This window comes from Xenopus laevis, chromosome 5S (genome assembly GCF_017654675.1).
Source record: "Xenopus laevis strain J_2021 chromosome 5S, Xenopus_laevis_v10.1, whole genome shotgun sequence".
In the NCBI taxonomy this organism is placed as follows: domain Eukaryota; kingdom Metazoa; phylum Chordata; class Amphibia; order Anura; family Pipidae; genus Xenopus; species Xenopus laevis.
This window is the reverse complement of record NC_054380.1, coordinates 77,414,726-77,438,800: the sequence shown is the minus strand read 5'-3', so window position 1 is coordinate 77,438,800 and position 24,075 is coordinate 77,414,726. Positions and strand designations below refer to the sequence as shown.

Below are 24,075 nucleotides of genomic sequence, written 5' to 3'. Positions count from 1 at the left end.
GGATCTACAGGGGTGTGGGAGTATGAGAGGATCCACGTGCCTCCACCTCTATAAAATATGCCTGCTAAGGAAAGTGGAAAATCCACTTAGTGTACTCTTGTCCTGAGATTTTCAAAGCAAGAACTATCTTTCAGGATATCCTGTTGATTGGCCTGGGGCAATATTATACAATTATACTTAAAGATGACCAACTTGCACTATCCTAACTGTTTTGCCTGTAGTTTAATTGCTACTAGGAACTTGTTCCATGCTATCAGGTCAGTTTATGACAGTTTACCTTTCAAGACACAGCAGATTGTTAAAGTAAGAAAAATAGCAAAAGGCACCTTTGCAGAGTGAATCCTGTGGTTGGCTTACAGATGTCCTTAGGGGAGCTTAAATTGGATCAAGCATCAGGACATAACAGTTATTTCAACCCAGTAAACACAGAAATGTTCCAGTTCCCAGTTTTTACTGCAATATATTTGTGACTGGGTCTCCTGTGCCCAGCCATCTTGTATCTGTTGTTTAAACAAAGATGGCACTGTGTTCATTGCGTACACATAGTAAATTAAAATTACATTTAAAAGAACTTTTCTAAATGTTTATTAATATTTAATATGTGCAATTTATGTAAAGGACTATCAAAATATATACCATATTATGGAAATGATAGTAGTATGCAAATTATATTTTTTAGTATATACTTTTAGTCCTTTTTACTAACTTCAGTAAGGAAGTGACACTATCAGCTTCATTGAGACATTGCATTAGGACTGCGTGTGTGTAATTAAACAAGGTGCTGCATGTACTTTAGGTTTTAAACTACTTGTGCAGACACATGGAAACATATGCATATCAGCAGAAGGACAAGTTGTATGTATAGAGGACAGACACCCAAAAATATATAAAAGTTCGATACATTAACCTCTTTTCAGATGTTTTCATTACGTAGGTCACAAACACTAGAGATAAGCAGCTTTAGGAGATACTAAGGACTGGGATGTGCAAATATTTACACAGTTTTTGAAAGCTCATTCACGAACCATTTAGTGCTAATCCATAGTTCATGTGAGAGAAAGTCTATAATTTACAGGTGAAACCCTGACCAGTTAGTGCATCTTGGCAATGTTTATTGCTTTTGATAAGTTGTTTTATAGTATGCATATATTTGACATTATCTACCAAATCAGTTGTGTCTTCTTAAAATCAATTTCCAGACAACTCTCAAAGCAATGTATTACTGACAACTCAAAGAGTCTGTGTATCCCCACAGAAAAATTCCAACTCTACTTTTTAATGCTCAGATGGACCTTAATACATGCATAAGGAATGTGTATTTATGTGACTAGTAATTGATAAACTGATCAGTATGGAATATGCTTTCTCTGGACTTAAATCAGGCAGTAAAAATAAATGTGAGGGGGGCAGTTATTAATAAGAGCCTCCAAACCATTTTCAGGCTATTTCCACAAACAGTGCAATGGGAATACCCATTAAGTGCATTTCTATTACACCTTAGACAAGCAAATCAGTTAACTCCATGAGCCATCTCTTATTCTAGTAATAATATAGAAAATATATGATAACATGCTCAATACAAGGAACCTCTCAGAATCTTATATCTAAGTATTTAATAATATACATGATAACAAGCTGCTTTTTCCATTTTCTACTGCCCCCACAGTAGGGGCACTACTTTCCCATGATAGGCAAAATAGAGGGGCTCATTTATCAACACTGGCCAAATTTGCCCATGGCCAGTTACCTATAGCAACCAATCAGTGATTAGCTTTTTAAAGCCAGCTGCAAGTAGAATACTGAATGCAGCAATCTGATTGGTTGTCGTGGGTTACTGCCCATGGGCAAATTTGCCCAGTGTTGATAAATGACTCCAGAGTCTCCTATATAGTTCATTTACCTAAATTTCATGTTGCCTTTAATACGTTTTTATTATGCTATACTTTAATATATACCACAAAGGGTGATCTGGATCTTTCTGGGTGGAAAGTTTAAAAAACAAAATCAGTGTAAGAGGAATAAAAACTATTTTACAACAGAAAAAATCTCCATACCGGATTTGAATAGAAAACATTATTGTTCAAAACTATATGTAAATCCCTGAAGATATTTCACTTGGCCCCCAGCAACTACAGTCATAAGGACAGGGCCGCCATCAGAAATCGCAGGGCCCCATACGAAAAAATGTCCTGGACCCCCTGGGTTGCACCCACCACAAGCCCACCTACAGGTCCGCCCTCCCCACCCCACCCCACAGGTCCACCACACACTAAAAAACATTGGTGGCTATGGTTCCCACATGCTAATAAAAAAATATTTGTGGTCAGGGCCCCACCATTAAAAAAACATTTGTGGTCAGGGCCCCCCATTAAAATTTATTGGTTTTAAAAAAACAATTGTGGTCAGTGCCCCCCATTAAAATTTATTGGTGGCTAGGACCCCACATGGGAAAAAAAATTGTTGGCCAGGGCCCCCCCACGTTATAAGAAAATTGGTGGCCAGGCCCCTCCTTAAACTTCCATGTAAAAATACTTGCACCCCCAGAAGTTTAAAAAAAATTTGGTGCCCAGGAACCCACCACACAACAGAGACCACAAAGGGTTACCTTTAGGGGGGCCCTGCCATGTTGCACTTACTTCATTAGTGTGGCCCACCTGCTGTCAGTGAGCTGCCAACTACAGAAAGGAGGAGGGGAGCACAGGTGGCTGCATCTTCTTCCAGTGACAGCATTTTCTTCCCATATTGGTCACAGAATTTCAAGTCTTGGTAAAGCTGCATGGTGATTGGATGAGCTGGAGGAGAAGTTCAAACCTCAGCTATCCAATCCCTGAGCAGCAGTAATGGACAGAAGATACCTCCCCTTGTGCTCCTGCCCTGCCTTCCCGAAGTCAGCAGCTCTCAGAAAGCAGGGGGGCCCGACTAATCAAGAAAGTGCGGCGTGGCCGGGGCCCCCCTACAACTCTCCCCAACTCAGCTTTTATTGGCCCGTGTATGGGGGTCTTTAGAGAGCTGCAAAGCAGTAAGTTGTGTTTTGTTATGTTAGACATCCAGTCACTCCAGCATTTATACATTACATTTATGTTTAACTAACTATATTAGAAACATTTTTTATTCTGCATAGTCTATCCATCTACCCAGTTTTTATTTCTACACTGAACTGTTCTTTTAAGCACATTCATATTGATAAAGCATAAAGCACACTAAGATATATATTGCTATACCCTGGCCTCTGTAGCTACTAAATAGAAAGTGGAGATCCTGTACTGCATTGTGGAAAATAATATTATGCAATGTTTTTTTTACCAGGCCAAAGAAGTTTTTTTATTTTGCACAGCCTATCTATGTATCCAGTTTTTATTTTTACACTGAACTGTTCCTTTAAAAGCAGTAAGATTTACATATAGACGTGAGTATAGCTATTATATAAAACAAGGAAAGCAATTTTATTGCCATGTTTGGCTCATCAAAACATAATTATCAGGCTGTATAAAATCCCTGTGCCCCCTTTTTCTTTATGACATTCACTTATGAATAGTGACGGGCAAATTTATTTGCCAGGTGCGAATTTGCGGCGAATTCCCGCGATTTGCCACTGAATTTTTCGCCGTTCAGATCTCACTGAGAATTCGCAAATTTTTTGGCGAGACGCCCCAAATTCGCCCATCACTACTTATGAACAACATGCATTAAGCTGACGAAGTGACCTCAATAGATGATGTTTATATGAACTATTCTCTGGAACTGTATAGTAAGGTAATCCCCAATTTAGATATCACACTTTGCTGTAGATTTATTTCTATGCGCCGAGTTAGGCTGAACATTATACTGCTGAAATTGCTGTGTGGCTTGTCACCATTTTCTCAATTCTGTCAGTTTTTCATTTGTATTTTATACAAATGTATTAAATGGAATATTTAGAGGGTAACCATTAGCAACCATCTAAAATGGTAACAATTGTTTATTTTGCTTTTTAGGCATACACAGAAGGCACTGTGTAAAAATCTTCCCCCTCAAGCAATGAACAGTAACAGACCAACGGGAATTCTTCTAAGAATAGAATATACTGTATATATGTTTTTTTTTTACTGTGCCCAGTTATTTTTTTCTTTTGGATCTAAATTTATTTTCCTGCTTAACTTTTCCATTCTATATTCCTTCCTGCACATACATGCTTGTAGAAATACAAAAAGACCAGTCAATAGAAATATGTAGCTCCATATAAAAAATATGATAGTTAGTATGTAACCTTTGAAATACCAGTTTAGAGTGAATACTGCAACGCTGAGGACAGGGTCCTTCTGTTACAGGGATTGGATCCGTTATCCAGAAACCTGTTATCCACAAATAATTATGGAAAGGCAGTCTCCTAGAAACTACGGTATATTTTATCCAAACAATTCTTATTTTTAAAAATGATTCCTTTTTCTCTGTAGAAAGAAACAGTATGTTGTACTTGATTCAGACGAAGATATAAAACCAGCCTACTGGGTTAATTTAGGGGGCTTTTTATTCCAAGGCCATTTTTTTCTGGTGGGAGTTTTAAAGGGGAAAACGCAATTTTTTTCAGAAAATTTTTTTTCTTTTTAGGCATACATTTTGGATCTAAATTTATTTTCCTGCTTAACTTTTCCATTCTATATTCCTTCCTATAAACTATAGTTTATCCAAACAATTCTTATTTTTAAAAATGATTCCTTTTTCTCTGTAGAAAGAAAGAGTATGTTGTACTTGATTCAGACGAAGATATAAAACCAGCCTACTGGGTTAATTTAGGGGGCTTTTTATTCCAAGGCCAATTTTTTCTGGTTTGAGTTATAAAGGGGAAAACGCAATTTTTTTCAGAATTTTTTTTTTTTTTTGTGTATATTAAATTATTTTGTGAATTATCGAATAATTCTTGGTTTTCAGGCAATAATCTGAAAAAAATCTGAGTTTGTGGTCTTCAGATCTGAAAAAATGTTGACTTCATGATTTTATCGAGTCTGCACCAGATTTTTTCGAGTTCATTTATTGGTAAATATGGTTAGAATTTGGATGGGAGTTTAGTCGAAGTGGTTTTAAGAAACTAGTAAGACATTTTGGGATTTTAGGTTAGCTTAGGCTGCTTAGGTTATTTATCAACGGTCGAATTTCAAATGTACATTTGGATGTACTAATAACTCAAATGGGAGTTTTTTTATGAAAAAACTTAAATGTCTCAGTGGGCCCTGGACCCCCTCCATTCGATTTTGCAAAGACAGAAATAGATATTGCGTCACTGACAAGTAGAAGCCACAAGTACCAAAATATAAATGCTACTCATGCTGAGGGGGTGATACATGGGCTATGTATTACAAAATCCCTCAGGAGTTAGATAATTTGTTCATAAGAGAGAATGGCAAAATAAGGTGCAATTCAAGGCAGTGAAAATAGTAATATACACATAAATGTAATGCTTTATGATAATTTTTTGAATACAGAATTCTATTGTTCTGTTCCAACCCAGCACCCTCAGTTCCTGCAGCTCCCATTGTGCCTCACCATCAGTGCAACAGGCATGGGATTCCATGTATAAGATTAACAAATATATCACAAAGTGCCCATTAACAAACAGAAGTAAATTATGATACGATTGGAATAAAACTAGATTGTGATGAAACAGAGATCTGCGTGGCACAATAAAAGCATGAAGAATGAAGTAATGACATTTTCTTTTTAGCACAGGGGAATAATAATACTGCCAATGAAACATGCTATGGCATTGTGATAAGTGATTTGTTATCATTGTATTTAAATTGTCCTGCTCTAGATTGCTCCAATTATGATTGCATTATGTGTAAGTGTGAAGAAACAAAGCAAAGAGAGCCTACTAAAAAGATATTTCTGTAATTAAAACTTATTGTGCAGCTACATCCATTTGGGCCCTTTGTTCCCAAGCAAGATACTTTAGCTGTGCATTTGGGATTACATCATCTGTAAATTCAATGCAATTTCAAAATGTTATAGGACTGTAGTAATTGTTTAAAAAAGGAATGGTATTTGTACATTTACTACTTTATGTTTTCCTCAGCTGAATACAGGAAATGGTTTTAAAGTTTCTCAAGATTCTACAAAACATAAAAAAAAAATTACTGACAGAAAGAAAGATCAAGCAAGGACACATTGGTGCCCCAGGCAATTTAACTTGTCAGGAGTGAATAACAGTACATGCTGATTTCAGTGCAGCAACCTCAGCTTGGAGAGAGAGAGAGAATAAGCCAACTACAGTGTGATTAAAGCATACATTTCTAGCTAAATTAGAAATTAATGTATAAGAACAGCAAGATAAGTGCATGAAATTTTGGCGTGCATTTACAGATATTTGTTTTAGAAAATATGATATATGTGGAAAACATCATATGCCTATAGGTTTAGAAATATCTTCATCTCTTCTATAATAAAAAGATAGAAGACAAGACCAACAGAAATGAAAAAAAAAACCTGTACACGTAAATGCAATCAAATTAGCAAAGTTTTCAGCTCCACAAATAGTATTCTCACTTGCAGTTTACTGATCACTCCATCCAACCATATCCAGGGTAGACGTCATTGGGCACCTTATTCTTCTGTATGTGCCCAAAGAAATCTTAATTTTAATCTTAATTTTTAGATGGAACAAGACCATCTTGACCGTTCTAACACTGTCAAAATTTATAACACTATCCAACTACTGCAGCACCAACATGAAAGCCTCCTCGTAGAGCACAAGTCCCCAATCAGTGACTCATGAGCAACATGATGCTCACCAAACCAGTGGATGTTGCTCCCAGTGACCTCAAAGGTGCTTACAGTATTTTAAATTTCTGGTTTGTAATCAAGTTTTGGTTGCATAAGAACCAGGTATACTGCCAAACAGAACCTACTCTAGACTGCTAGACCACATAGAAGTTACCAATAGTCAATCACAGCCCATTATTGTCTCCCCATGAACTTTTTGCATGCTTGTATTGCTGGGGACCCCTGTCATACAGAAACACGGGGGATGAGATAGATAATGTGAAAGCATTAGGCAACTATCCTGCTTTGCAGCTCTCATGGTTTCCACTGATTGGGTACCAGCATAAGGATCAATTGCAAACTCGCTGAACAGTTATGGTGTGGTCCCCCTTAAAGTCGCTGACTAACTCAGATTTGAAAAGAAGGAAGTTTTTTTGGCTAACGAACTATATTAAAAACATTTTCTATTCTGCATAGTCTGTCTACCTAATTTTTATTTTTACACTGAACTGTTCCTTTAAGCACATTCATATTGATAAAACAGAAAGCACACTAAGAGATATTGCTATAGCCTGACCTCGGTGGCTACTAAATAGAAAGTGGAGATCCTGTACTGCACTGTGGAAAATAATATCATGCAATGTTTTTTACCAGGCCAAAGAAGTTTTAAAGGGATTAACAGATAGCTGTAGTGTATTTGTCTATGACTTTACCACTGGAGTAATATAGTATATAGTAATACATCCGCTGTTAGCATTTAGCAATAGGCGGAAGTGACGTTTTGTTGGAGATGTGGTGGAACGCATATGCGCTCCAGTCTGACACAGCGCACATCCTCATCTACATACTGTAGCAACAGGGGCAGATGTGGTGTCACACGCCATTTCGAAGGGAAGCGATGTAGGCAATTGAAAGGTATTTAAACCTTGTTTGTGCATGTAATCGGTCTGCCTTTTTTCTGTAATTTATGGATTTTTGCCCTTGATGAAGACCACTCACCTGGTCGAAACGCGTTGGGCCAATATTGGGCCAAATATGTAAGTGTTTAACTTTCTGATGTTTTAAATGTTTGCCTTTTTAAAATTGGGTGTGCGATCCTTATATTATATATTTGTATTCATTTTTAGGAGGCTTTATTTGGGCAGTCTCCTTGGGATGAACACCCCACAAATCAATATAGGCTGTGCGCATTCCAAATAATATTTTTTATGAGTGGGAATTTGTCTGAAAACTGAAATTTACACTATATTTTACAGCAGCAGGACTGGAGCAAAAGCCTGAGCCCATAAAGATTGCATTGTTACTGCACAGTATTGGGGATGAGGCCCTGGAGGTGTAAAACACCATGGGGATTACACAGACACAAACTGCAAACAGATTCCTTGACTCACACTTTTGTAGAAAATTAAGGCATATTTGTAGGTCTTCATTTGTTATTTTTTTTGTGGGGTTTCCTTTAGCCTTTTGTATGGCTGCTTCAGTTTGGAATTGCAGCAGCTACTTAGATTATAATATCCTATATACCAGACAATGATTGGATTAGAAATGTGAAGACAAATAAGAGAGGACTTGTATAGAAACATAAATAATACAATGTAGCTATATAATTGTTGCCTCGTGGTGCAATAGTTTTTTTTGGCTGTTGGGTTCGGGGACAACTTTCTGAAAGCTGGAAAGGGTCAAAAAAGAAATTAAATAATGAAATCTATTAAAAGAATACAATGAAGACCAATGAGAAAGCTGTCATGAATAGGGCATTCTGTAACATCCCAAAAGTTAATAAAATGAACAACCATTTTAATATATACCTAAAGTAAATCTGTAATGAATGACAATTATTGGTTTAGATCTGGCCTAGGAGGAGCTAAGGGTGACTAGATAATGATCTAATTAAAAAGCAATTTAGTTACTTGGGCAACAGCACTCTAGATCCAAAAACTATGCCTTTATGTGAGCAAATAGAGCAACAAAAAATGTTTCAGGCTACTAAGATCTGTTTTACATTGTCACAAAATGAGTATTGGCTTCAAATATTGATTATAGTCCTATTTATCTAAAGAAAGATGTTTTACAGGTTAGCATTGCTGTACAATTTACTAAATTATTGTACATCCCGTTATAAGTTGATTCTCAAGGACATGCACCCAAGTGTGAAGGAATTGGATAGAATGCTCCCTGAAATGCTGTTTTACTTTGGGCAAGAATCATATACCCTTTGGAAAATCATGGATCTCTGATGATTCCCCTTCATTAATAGCAAACTATTTTCAATTTGGAACAGAGTCATGCCCACACTGTGATTCAAAATAGGCCTTGGCATTTCAAGCACACAGAGGCCAAATCCCCCCAGCACCACCACCAGCTCATAGTGAATGTCTATGGCATTTTACAGCAGCCCCTTTTTTAGCATTTGTTATAATCCACGGATTGCCAGTCTGAGCCTGGACTGAATGCCCAAAGCACAACTATAAGGTCAAGAAAGTGCAAGAAGTGCCTTGTGACACAAGTACCTGCAATGAATGGAATTATTTCAACGAATGTGTGGAAGTTTGAACAACTGCAGCTGTTCTTGAGGTCTTAAATGAACCCTTTTAGGAATATGTTAGAAATACAGAATGTAGGGGATGCAAACCTTTTACAGAATATTAAGACTTTTTCACATATCTGAAGTTCACTTGAATACTTTTGCTTCCTACTATTTTTGGTCTGTATTGCTGTTTCCAAATATTGCAATGTGACAGAAGGCAGATAGGTGATATATCCAAACCGGATAAAGACCTTAGCATTTGAAAACAGTTTTACCAATATGTATGTACATATATATTTTATTTATATACTGTAGCACTACTTATGTATGTAGAACTGTACAGCAGAATAATACATTAATAGAACAAACTCAACAAAACAATAATAAATAAAAGTAAATACAAAGAATATTTATATTAAAGATTATCTGCTAAGTATTAAAGAGATAAAAAGCAGCCCTGTAGAGCTTACAGTCTATGTACTGTAATATAGGATTTATGCTCTCTCTGCTATATTACTAAATGCTGGCTGCGGGAACTAACACAAAGTACATAGTTAGGAATGACAGATTAATATTGATAATGCAAAAAATATGTGTGGGTTGGCAGTTGAGTTTGAGTTCAATAAATACAACTAACTAGACTTTCAGTTTCCCTGAAACTCTATATCACTTTTAAGAACTCACACTTGAAACTTTCACTTTGATGTGTCTCTGTGATGTTTGGCTATCTACTGCTTGGGACTGTAACACTTTGCATCTGCCTGACTTTGAACTGTTCCTTGATCACAACTTATTAAATGCAAAATAGTCCTTGAGAAGAAAACTTCCCAGAATTTTAGCTTATTCTCTTTACCCTTATAAATTCTGTTCTATAGCTGTATTATGTATATTAAAGTGTTCTAATAATTTAGCAATGCCAATTGCTGTTAGGAGATTTTGGGTCACTTTTTGAATATTATGTTATTATTCATTTTTTAAGTTTAGCATTGCTATGGTCACGTTGTTTTTTTTGTTTTGTTTTTTAAATCACAGCTTTTTAAAAGGCACATTTATCAAAGGTCGAATTCATGTGAGTTTTTAAAAACTCCAATAAACTCCCATGAAACTCCCATTTCGACCAATTGAAATTTTTAAAAAAAAATTAATTTCTAAAACTCGGGTGAATAGGATCACCTGAAAACTTGAATAGAATTTAAATCAAATTCCATTTGAGTTTTAAAAACTCGATTAGAGTATTTTCTCCTGAATGTCAGGAAGGCTGTAAACAACTCCAAATTGATCCCAGGACGTCTCCCATTGACTTAAACAGCAATTCAGCAGGTTTTAGGTGGCGAATAGTCGAATTTGAGTTCTTAAAGGGCCAAGTATGATAAATCTAGTAAATTGAATTAGATTTTTTATAAAAACTCAAATCAAATTTTAACAATTCACTAGTTGAATTTGACAGTTTAAACCATAAAAAACTCAAAAATTCTGATTCTAAATTTGAATTTTCAATTCGATCCTTGATAAATCTGCCCCTTAGAGTCAGAGGTGGTGTAAAATAATTCTAAACATTATGGCATTAGTATGGCTTATTATTTTCATCCATAAAGTATCTTACAGATTGATAAATACACGACCAAACATATCATGCACTCCTTCCACTACTTACACACAGAAAAGTCTACCAACAATTGTTTGTTTGTAGCCTAAGGAAAAGGCCAGGCTCACTAGGAACATTACCCAGTCCTATAATAAGATATAGAATTGCCAAGAATGTGAGGAAAATGATGCTTATAACTCTGTCAGAGAACAGATTTGTGTACATCCACATAGAGTGTTATGTTATCTGGGTGACTGAGTGGGTTTCTCCCGAGTGCTCCACATTTCGCCCACACTCCAAAAACATACAAAAAGGTTAATTGGCTGATGATGAAACTGATCCTAATTTATGTGTGATGGAATTATCATAGGCACCTTTGACTGTAAATGCTATTGAGACTAATAAATTACAGGCATGTTGGTATTATATAAATAAAAGCTAATAATCTGCTCTCAACTAAACACCATCATTTAAATCTCATTTACATTAAAGTACACATTTATGAGGGGTATCTGTGAGTTCATGAATGTCTACCTGAAATGATGATTAGTGCTCAACTATAAGCTCTGCTTTTTACAGTACAAAAAAGAACATACCGTGCTACAATAAATGGAATACATTCGGATATTGCAGCTATTTTAAGATACTGAAAGATTAACAACTATGGTATTAATGTTTTTTTATTATTATTAACATGTATTTATAGGATGCCAACATATTTCGCAGCACTATATATATATATATATATATATATATATATATATATATATATATATATTTAAAGAATAAGCTCACACGTTATACAATGGAAACATAAGAAAGCTGGTATTGTGACAATTCTTTTTGTTATATTCAAACAGCATTTAAAAGCTTGAGGCTTCACAGTGCTAATATGTCTGTTGGATCATTGCACCATGGATTAATAAATTTAGACCTCCATGAAAGTCTATATTATAAGGAGATAAGTTATTACAAAAAATGAGTGCTCGAATGACTAGTGAATCTGGTGTTCACCAAACTGCTGGCATACAAAAATAAAGAAACAAGAAACAAGTGTTTACTGGACATTCCCCCTTCCTTAAAATGAAATATAATTGAAATTAAATATAATGAAACTAATTGGGATTTATTTTCCTACAAGGTAATTTGGTTTTAACTCCTGGAGATCATTTGGATAGTGATTTTATAGAAAGTACTGTCTTCTGTTTCATAAGTATGGATCTCTTATCTGGTACAAGTTATCCAGAAAGCTCAGAATTATAGGAAGCCCATCTCTCTTTGCCTCATTCGTTTTTTAAAAAAACGTCATTTCCTTTGACACTGTTATATTAAAACAGCAACATCTATGTCCATATTGGTGACAAAACAGCCCTGTAGGGTTTATTTAATATTTAAGGGGCAGATTTATCAAGGGTAAAAAAAAATGTCAAAGTTCGAATTAAAAAAGACCAACCGAAATTTATTTTAAAAAAAATCAAAGTTGTTTTTTGGCCAAATAGGTAAATTTTTGAACAAAAAGGTCAATTTTAGATCGAATTTGAATCGTACAAATCGAAGTAATAGCGCATTCGAATTGTAGGAATCAGAGGTTTTCCCAAAAAAAATTGATTTTTCAAAGTCCACCAATTGACTCTAAATAGGTTCTAGGAGGTCCCCTATAGGCTAAAACAGCAATTCGGCAGATTTTAGATGGCGAATGGTCGAAGTCAAATTTTTAAAGATATTTTTTCAATTCTTTTTCAAATTTGAATCGAATTTGGACTATTCCCTAGTCGAAGTACACAAAAATTAGCTTGAAATTCGAATTTTTTTTTCGTTTGAAATTTCACTTCCACCTTTGAAAAATCTGCCCTTTAGGTGCAGATTTAGTAAAGGTCGAAGTTTGAAGTTAAAAAAACTTCGACTTCGAATTCAAAAAGACCAACCGAAGTGGTCAAAGTTTTTTGAGGTTGAAGTGGGCCTAATTCGAATCGTACAATTCGAAGTAGCGCTACTTTGATTCGAAGTTTTTTTTACTTCAAACTTTGATCCGCCAAACTCCCCCAATTGCCTCCATACAGGTTCTAGGAGGTCCCCCATAGGTTAAAACAGCACTTTGGCAACTTTTAGATGGCGAATGTTTGAAGTCGAAGTTTTAAAGAGATAGTACTTCAAAAAAAATCGACCTTCGAATTTCAAAGTTTTTTTAACTTCGGATCGAAGCATGACTATTGCCTAGTCGAAGTACATGAAAAATAGCTCAAAATTTGAAGTTTTTCACTTCGAAACTTCACCTCGACCGTTGATAAAGCTGCCCCTAAGTGTTATTTAGCTGACTAAAGGTATGGTGATCCAAATTATGGAAACACCCCTTATCAGCAAACCCCCAGGTCCCAAGAATTCTACATAACAGGTTCCATGCCCATAACGTCATTGATTTGGTGGCATGCTCATGATTATATCATTCCACGTTGTTGCTTGTTAATCTTTTTCTCATTTCCATGCAACATTTGGGTTGTTTTATGACTGCCTCAAGCCTTTCAGATGCCTAAATTTCAACTTACAAAGTATTTTTTCTCTGAAACCTTGCATAAGTTCCATAACCCATATGTGGGTTTTTCAGTGACTGCTGGGGCTGAAGGCTCAAGCAGTCATAAATCGGCCAACCAGCATAGTGTTTCTGAAACATAACTTATTTTATGTTGGCATAAGACTTTGCCAACATCAACGATCAAATAATATTCCTGTATTGATTCTTCATTGTCCACTTTTAACATCTATAAAGAGTCCCAGAAAATACCAGGATAATTCTGATTTTGTTTTTATAGTATATTTGAAGATAAATGTAAGCCTGCCAGGGTGCAAACTGAGATAAATCAATAAAAATTATAGTAAAGATTTTTTTCAAAATAATGGATCTATTTATTTCAGTGTGAAGATTTCTTCAAAAATGTAATCTTAATAATACCCTTGGCACCCTTGGATAAAGAGTTGAAGATTGTAGTATAGCAGATGCATTGTTCCTCTGGTTAAAGTTCAACGTTGGTCAAAATACTGTTTTTGTTGGAGTTTACTGATCATATATTTTGGGGTACACTGGAGCTTATTTACTAATGATGGGCATACTGACACTAGTGCGAAATTCAGCCATTGTTGGGGATAGTAAATTGTTGGGGATAGTAAATATAAACTGCAAAATTTGGTGTACCCAATCTTCCAGTTTTGCCATTAGCAAAATGTTGCAACCCTACAGTCTTCAAGTTGGCATAAGCAGTTTATGAATCAATCTCTGAATTTTTAATTTACTAAGTATCTGGGGCACTCTCCTCTGAATACCATTTTATGGCAATGAATTAATTACATTTAGAAATATGTACAGCCACATAGTTAATATCTCCTTTAGATAACTGTAAACTGTAAAGTGCCTTGTAATGTACAATTGTGAATGACATACAATCAATACAAGGGACAAGGCAGACAGATGTATGGAAGTTTTGCAAATATGGATTTACGTTGAGGCATTTAATATAAAATGTTGCAGCAATGGATGTACTTTATTTCATCTCTATGTAGGAATATGTGGCTAGAGGATCATTGACTCGCAAATTCCCATTATTTAATTGCATCTGTGGTAGTTGGGTGTAAAAGAGCTTTATTTTGGTGGTGATTTGATAAAGATCCATAACATAAATCTCTGATTACTATATATAAATACCACCTGTACACATTACAAAAATAATAATAATATTTGGAGCAGGCACTCAATGAAGGCAGACTTCCACCAGGCAGGTAATTCAAATTGAAAAGAGTTTATTGTGTCCATGGCCTTACGCGTTTCATGTCATAAACACTTAATCATAACCTATGATTACACTGGCATTGTAATCTTTTTAACATACGAGATTCACCAGATTAGCTAAATCTGCAGAATGACACAAATCTCATTTAGTTGTTTGCAAAATGATGAAATTTGGATTCAGTGTATGACAGCCATAAATAATGATTTAATGGCAAGAAAAAAATATTTAGCATATATAGATAAAGATGGAGATTTACATATGTTATATTATGCTTTGCCATGGATTGCTAAGGGTAAGGTCACACTGGGCGATTTGGGGAGATTTAGTCGCCTGGTGACTAAACGCCTCGTCTTTGCGGTGACCAATCTTGGGATACGAAGCGCCGCGTGTGCCATGCCGCAGGCGATTTTTCATTTTAGCGGGCGCAAGACAGAGGTAATGCATTTGGGGATATTCGTTGCCGCAAAGAAAAGGCGATTAGTCACCAGGCAACTAAATCTCCCCAAATCGCCCAGTGTGATCTTACCCTAAAGGTCTTTAGTATCTTTGCCTCAGAAAATTGTATGGAAAAAGATATGCAAAAAAGAATTTGCTTTGGGTATTCAGATTATACTAATTCAATATTCTAACACTAGATTTCTAAAAATGACAGCCTACTGGTAGCAAATCGAAACATTGGGAAAGTAAATACATTGGGAAACATCAGCACATCAAATTTCAGCATGCCTTCATTAAATTCTACATTATTACCTGAAGGGACTTTTACCATCATTACTAATAACCTTAATTATACTTTGGAGAACGTCTGTGCATCTCCCTGCAAATGAACTTGCCTATAGTTTGCTTACTTCATATCAGTCAGAATAACAGCATACCAGGAAAACAGTCAATGGCAATTTAGCATTTTACTTTTTCACTTGAAGGCCAAATAACAAGATTAAAACCATGTACAATGCTTTTTCTCATTTATAAAATTGATGATTATATCATTGAAAATGTTGTCATTTTGCGCCAGCAGAATATGTTTTATGTTTCATAAATAATGGCATGTTCCCTGTTGTCATTTATTGTCCTTTTTTTTATAAAATGGTTCACATAATAAAAATTACCTCTATATCACATTCTAGGGACAAAGGTGTTACAGTGAGGCTTATGAACTGAAATTCAGAGCAACTAGACAGAGAATTACTGATGTACATAGACAATATTTATTATAATAATTGATCTTAACATTGTGCCTAGTTTAAGAGATTACACTGTAGAGTAGAGAGTAAAGAGTCTGGAAAAATGACTATGTCCATTTGTTATAAGTAGAATATGTTGCTGTTTCAAAATGCGTTTTACTATGGCAAAACCAGATTATTGTAAGGGTTCAGATTCGACTAACTTGCCATGGAGTAATGCCTGAGTGCATATATGTCTCGCTTTTGAACAATCAGGTACTCAAAAATAATCCTGTACTGATGTTTTAAAAGATATCTATGGCAACTTAGTAGTGCAGAGCAGTGTAAACAAATATTAAGGCTGGGCACTGCCATGACTGGAAAGATACACTTCCAAGATATGCAGCTGCCAAGTTTTAGTAATTATCATGCAAAATAATTTTAATTTTTTTAAAATTAAACAAATTAGTGTTTTTTATACGTGTATAAATTAGATTTTTTTTATACATGTATAAAGCAATGCTTTGCAGAAGATTTATTCCAGCTCTATGTACAGATATCTTGACTATTATTTTTGGATGATTATTTATGATATGCTTACATGCTATAACTTGTTCATTATTTGTAGTGATTATTTGATCACATTAACACTAAAGACTATTGCAGCTATGTATTAAAAAATCGTTTAGGCCCCCATTGGGGCCTTTTTCAATTTTTGTACACAATAAATAGAATTTGAGTTTTGCAAGAAAAGGAGTGTGGTCTTTTTGATAAATATATACATAAAGCTTTGGACCTTGCACCCGAATTGAATAAGTCCGGTTCTTGAGTGCGGCTGCTACAAGTGGACTATATATATACTATATATATATATATATATATATATATATATATATATATATATATATATATATATATATATATATATATATATATATATATATATAAATGGAAATGCTGGCGCAGCATGTATACTGGTATAAGGTGCCTGGATGCAGAGCTATGTATTAGTATTTACAATGGCTCAGAAGAAGCTAGCACACACAGGACTTATGGAGAAAAAAAGGTTTTTATTTTAAAAGAAAAAAACTAACATTTCGGCTAGGTCCCTAGCCTTTCTCAAAGTGAATGAAACAATCGCAACCATTTTAAAGGACAAGTAAAGGCAAAAAAAATCCCATTTTTACTTTCTTTAATGAAAAAGAAACTCTCCAATATACTTTAATTAAGAAATGTGTACCGTTTTTATAAGAAACCTGACTGTATGCAGTGAAATTCTCCCTTCATTTACTTCTGTGGATAGGAATTGTCAGATGGTCCCTAACCCCCAGGGAAACAATAATACTTATGAACAGCAGGGGGAGCCCCCGCTTTACATACCAGCCATGCAGAATTCAAGCAGTTTTTTTATGACGATCCCTAAGCAGCCCAGACCACACTGAGCATGTGCAGGGTCAGGGTCAGGCAAAGATGTTTAGCAAAGTTACAAGATGACAGCCCCCTGTGGACAACTTTGAAAGCATAAATCATTTGTTTGATTAGGCTTTATGGTGCAGTTAGTTCGTGCTTATGTTTAGTATACAAAATACAGCATTTCCAGCCTTATTCTATTTTAGACTTTCCTTGTCCTTTAAAGCATCAAAGGCGGGAAAAGGGTATGGGTGACATCATAGAGTGTCATGGATATGGGTGGGGCAATACACAAACGTAAAAACAACAGTAAAGTGTGTGAAATATACAAAAAACTGTTTGCAAACACAAAAGTTGACAGAAAACAACACCGCATGTACAGAAACTGAGGAGTAGTCAGTAAAGCTGCAATAACGTAGAATGTTGCCAAAACAATCATAGTGACATGTAACAATGTATACAGAGTAAAGATTAGAACTCCCTGTTCGAATGAACTCTTTCTAGAAGTACTGATTAGTAGTACAATGTATCAATCTTAGTCCATAAACATGCCTAAAAATGTGCGGCCGCTAAATAGAGCTGATTTGCGGCAGCGTGTAAAGACATTAATGGTATATAGCAAGAAAGGTGTTAGATTGTTAAACATAATAACCGCTAAGGAAACAGAGAAGTGGTAAAGCATATAAATACGTATAAAATATATTGAAGGGAGTCTGCATTTACGAGGTGTTTGGTGAGGCAGCAGCTTGAAGGAGCAAGCTGTCAAGGCACATACATTCTGCCCGTAACTGCAACAGGATGATCAAGTTCCTTTTTCTCTTCACAGCTACTGAATATAGTTTTACATCATCACACCGCATTTTGTTGGACAGACCTAGTGCAATGACACCCCTTATTACATACTGGTGGTATGCCTAGCCCCGTATCCAGTGCGGTTATCCCCTCCACATCAAACCTATAGTTTGTGCACTAAAACGGACCCTCCTATGACCTCTTTGCACCCTGTTGGGTGGTCCCAGAGCCTTAACTCCTTTTACCACCCCTTGACAGTACCTGGTGCGCCCATAAGCCATATACCTGGCACAACAATTGGGCACCTTTACAGTTGGGCCATTTGAGGCCCCTATTATTTCCACGTGAACCATTACCCCAAAAGATTAGTATATCTATGTAACTATAGTATAAATGTGTAACTATAAGTAATTTCTATGTTACCTTACATACATTTCTGTACATTTTTGGCTTGTTCATATTTTTTGTCCTTGATATGCTGTAGGAGCATTCTGGAAGGCAGAGCTCAGTAATATTTGATCACATCAGCCCCTGCACCAGTCAAACTTTCAGATTTGCATGCAGTGGAGCCAAGATTATCAGGAATCACTGCTTGTATCCAAGTTGAAATTAGTTGGTGCCTAGGCTGCTCTTTTTACCTACCAAGAACACAAGGCTTTTATCACATCAAAATATCCCTTTGAGCTTATAGTACAGGCTAAAAGAGCAGCTGGATATACTGGCTAATGCTCACTTCATTACTGAGAAAGAGGGTAACACCTCCTAAAAAGGTGAACACAATTCTGCATCTTATATTGCTATGGGGCTTCCTTGGGCTAGTTTCACATTTTAATAACATTTTTGCATTCCTGGATTGTTTAAAGAAAAAGACGAGCTACAAAAATATAAAAAAATGACAATAGTTCATAATTGCTAAATTGTATTAGGCTATACTGCGGGCACATCTATCATTTAATAACAAATCCATAGAATGGAAAGATACGGTATTTCATTTCTCATAGGAATATTAAAGCTTAGAGTGGCGTGAAATGTATTGTATTTCTCTTCACGTTCAGACCAGATAGAGAACATTATTCTGTGCTTTTTCCGTTTAATATTTTTTCTTCCCAGCATGAGACATTAAAATTGTATTGCATGCTATCATGTTTTCTTTTAGTACAACAAAGTAGAGAAACTATTTGGCTGCAATATTAGTTACAAATGTCTATGAAAGAGACTACAGCAGGGAGCTCACATATTCCTCGCAATACTGTTCCATGAATAATTTAAAGTGATTATTCCCTCACAAGGCAAATTTATTCAAAAGATGTCTTCTTTATCCCTCTCTGTTCACCAAGTTTGCATAAAATCAAAGAAGAAGCAGATAATCATAAACACACATTATGGTCAACAGAGAGCTATCAAGGAGAAGGCGTGTCCCTAGTTGCCAATGCATTTAATTGTAAGCCATAATTAATGAATTAAAAGTCCGCTGCTGATAATTATTTTTAGAAAATCTGGCTGCCATTAACATCATATAACAGTTGATACATAAGTGGAATATTAATTAAACATATATGACTAACCCTACAGCTACTCTGATGTCTGAGCAAATCTTGTGTCATCCCTGCTGTCTCTGAAGGCCTAAAGGCTAATCTGATTTCCATGTGGGTATAAAAAAGTGATCAACAGTTTACATGTGAGCCCCTTGCTTGCTAAACACTTGATTGGGTCCTCAGTTCATGAACCAAAAGAAGCTGTAGGTTCAAAACTGACACCACTTCTACTATGCAAATCCAAAAAGCACCCAAATGGCTTATCATGAGACTGCTTATTCCAAATAAAGAGCCTCTTTTCTCTAGTTACACCTCTACTTCTTTGCAATGAACATCTAGTCAGGGTCACAGATCCACAGTCCATCCATCCCTTCTGTTAAGCAGAATGACAGGAAACAAAAGAAGACAGAAATTATTTGTATACACAGCTGCTTTTTCTATTGTGCAAATGTGAAGTATAAATATTCAAATGTAATTACATTTTTTCCATTGCTGGAAACGAATCTCTATAAGACAATATCAAAGTTTTAAGCATAACAATATGCTGGGTAAGAAATCTTTTAGAAATGCTTAAAATGAATTGGCCACCTTTATAGGTAATGGGATGAATCATATCCATGGTGAGTCTCTTCTCTGTCTAGGTAAAAATTGCATTACATATCAATCTGTTGAAGCATTCATGTAATTACAAACAATCTGTCTTTGCCTGATGTGTGGATGGACTAGAATACAAAGTGTCGCCCTGCAGAAAGGATAAAAGAGGTTCCACATGAATAACTCATACTCGCCTAATTTTTTTTTTCATAATTCAGAAAGGAAACTATTGTTACCAACAGCCAATGTTTATATTCTACTGTCTGATGTATGAAACAGCATACCCCGCTGTTCTAAAGAAATGGGGCCTTGTGCTTCATTATTCAAGAAAACATTTCTTCAGTCTACAGTGGTTGTCCAATGTGCCTCAAGGTAAAATCCTGCACCTTGATTGCTTTTAGGAGAATGTAATCTGCAGTTTCAAAATATTAAAGAAAAAAATGAACACTTTATAAAACATTACGAGAATTAGTTGACAAGTGAAACATGAAAATTGTCTCAAACAATAAAATGTGTTGCCTTTGTTATGTACAGAATAGTAATACTGAGCTCCCTAAGTGACCTCCACAATTATAAACAATTATTTGAATATTAGTGATCTGAAACATTTCATAGTGAAGATTGCAAACAGAATACAGATATTTATTCCATGATTTCTGTTTTCATCATCATCAGTACTGCATCTGAGCTAACTGCTAATCATCAATGCAATACGTGTATTTTATAGCTACTGTTAAGTAGCTATTGTTGTTTTTAGGGGCAACCCTGAGGTTGAGGTTGGCGTGCCCACCTGATGCCCTAGACACCTCACCAGTTTCATGATGTACTGTTGTGGGAATATTTATATCTGAGCCACTATATTGAACACTAGTGATGGGCGAATTTGGGGCTTTTCACCGAAAAATTTCACAGAATTTCACAAAACGGGGAAACATTTGTGAAACGGCACCAGTGTCTAGTTTTTGATGCTGGCGTCCATTTTTTACGCTTTTTTTGGCGAAATTGTGCCAGCGTCTGAAAAAACGGACGCCGCCAAATGTTCACGTCAGTTTCGCAAATTTATTCGATGGCAGTGAATCACGCCTGCCAAATAAATTCGCTCATCACTATTGAACACATGCACCCTAAAGGAGCTCATTCTGTTCCGTATATGGCTCCATACTGCCTGCTTCCCACATTCATAGCAATGGTAAAACTATGGGAAAAAAAGAGCCCACATGAATGCTAGCCTATTTAAGAAAAAAATGTGATAATATATTCCTGTGTGCATTTTTTATGGGAAAAAGGTTGAATGCCAGCGGGAGTCACATTTTTTCTCAAGAAAAAGATGGAGAGAAAAACACCAGCTCAATTTCTAATAAATCAGCCCCATGAATCGAGAAGCCCAGGGCATCGTAGAAGCCTGAATCGGATTTTCTTCCCATTTAAAAGCTGGTGATCAGCCAATTCCGGTCAATATTTGGAGATTTTGTAAAAAACATTCATTTTATGATTTGGGATTTGCTAGTTTTGCATAGGAAGACATATCATACTTATTCATACTTTACTTTACACATAGTGATATTTTGATATACAAAAAACATTCAATAAATTAACATTAAATAAACCCAAAAGGATTGTTTATATCTTAATTAGGATCAAGTACAAGGTACTTTATTATTATTATTATTACAGAGAAAGAGGTAATCATTTTCAAAAATGTGAATTATTCGATTAAAATGGACTGTATGGGAGTTTGCCTTCCCGTTATTCCCGTTTCTGGATTATGGTATTGTGCTATCATAAACAAAGGGGCCTTTTTGCCTACTATATAATAAACTTAAAAAACCTACAAGATCTACCAACATGTGATAGTGTGACTAACCTGTAGTTCTAAACCTAATCCAGGTTCTCTCTAGCAGGCACTCATCTATAAGTACATCTTGTTTACCATATGCCTTGATTGCTGTACATTTCTGCACACAACTGGGCACAGTTATTCCCTGTACTTCAGTTGACAGTATTACAAGCAACCTTCATTCTCACCCCATCTGCTGGTCATAAAGTGCTATCAGTCCTACTGCAGGTTTCAGAAATATTAATTTAAGTGTCATACAAATAGTATGTTTACATATGGGAATAAATAAATCAATTTAAGATATTTTAAAAGGTATATGATGGCTTTTTTTGTCATGGCATTGTGAGGGATAGGTGCTTGAAAGTTGCCAAAAAAAAAAAAATAACAATAATAATGCAGTCATCCATTTGTCTGATATTCTCCTTTCAGTGCAAGAGATTTCACTTTGTGCTGTTGGAGATCACTAAGTTTATATATTATTATGAACCCAATGTACACGCTGATATGTAATTTTGGGCAAAATAATGAGAAAATATATTTTTCCCACATACATAAATACATATAACTTCCCGTTTAAGAGAAGATTGATAGCACATTTCTATAACAGCTATAATGTGTATCATATATGTTTTAAGCAAGGTTGTGATCTTAATTTAGTATGTGTATCACAAAATGAACTAAGGCAGCACATTTTACAGCATGTAAGTTACTTTGTCACATTATGGCTGCAGAGACAAAATCAATGAGCATGCAAAACTTGATTGTAGATGGCTGCCTGAAACAATGAAAACATATGCTCTATCTATTTAATATTCCCACTTTGGCAACATGACAAAACTAGTGCATTAAAGGTGATGATAAGTTCCAGGCAAAATAATAGGCTGTCTAGCATCTGTCAGTAATAATATGCTTTTTCTGCGTTTTGGAGTATTCTGGCAATTAACTAGATATTCACATAGTGTGAAAGCAGTTTTTTTCTTTTTCTTTTAAAAAGTTTCAAAACCTGTTTGTGAAATATTTTCATTTTGTTTCTCAGTATTTCATGCCTTCCCATTTCCAAGTAGAATAACACAAAATATAAATAATAATCTGTACAAGAAAAGAAACAGCTCAATTTATGTTATTTGTTTTATTGCCCCTGCTAATTCTGTTGACTATTCTAATACAAGTGCAACTATTTAAACTCAAATTTTCTAGCAATAGTTAACTTAAGGGGGAACTATAGTAAGGTTTGTCTGTGTATCGATGTATCAATGGTGATAAGTTAGATCAACTGGACCTACTGTATTTTATTTGCTTTTGAAAACATGTTGCTAGATTCTGTGGTTAAATACCCTGGAATCTTGCTCCAATCAGCATAATCTGTTTAATATAACCAGCATGGTGTCAGAGACCTCATGGAAGGTAAGGTGCTGATTGCTTGATTCGAGATATGAGGTGTTATTAACCATTCAGGGAAAGATGCCAAAACATTTGTGTACATAATTAAGGGCCGCACAGTCTCTTGCTTTTCATTTTAAAGTAATCTATAGTGATGGGTGAATTTGGGGCAAAAAATCCGCAAAGAGTCCGCAATTTGGTGCGAAAAATTCCGCAAAGAATCCGCAAAGAAAAAGCGCCATTTCCACTTTTTGGGTGAAAATGCGCCGGCGTCCAAAAAAAAAGGACGCCGGCGGCGAATCGCGGGAATTTGGCACAAATTCGCGCCTGGCGAATAAATTCGCCCATCGCTAGTAATCTACACTACTCAAAATTTCAAGTGGTGCGTGAGACCAAAAAAACAATACAGTAGTTTAACATTGACAAAAGTGTCTCCTGAACCGCACACAGTAGATTTACTGTACTTCCCAATAATTTCATTTTATTTACTTGAGATCTCCTAGTTCAATCAAAGAAACTTTTAATTCATAATTTATTATATAAACTTATACAACATTAACACCATTTCATATCCAACCACATTTAATTATTTAAAAAATTCAAGTTCTTGTAATGGTAGAAAATGTCCCATTTCATGTATTTGGCAAAACCATTGTCCCAATTCATTTGCACTTGTGCATCATATTTGCAAAAACTGTTAAAAACAACGGCAGAATGTGAGTCAGTCCTTTATTTAGG

At 35.5% G+C, this 24,075-nt stretch overlaps 1 protein-coding gene across 1 annotated transcript in view; it reads right to left on the bottom strand.

Moving 5' to 3' along the window:
- Positions 1 to 24,075, bottom strand: part of LOC121394107 (interphotoreceptor matrix proteoglycan 1-like) — a 173,416-nt gene that overhangs the window by 87,094 nt on the left and 62,247 nt on the right.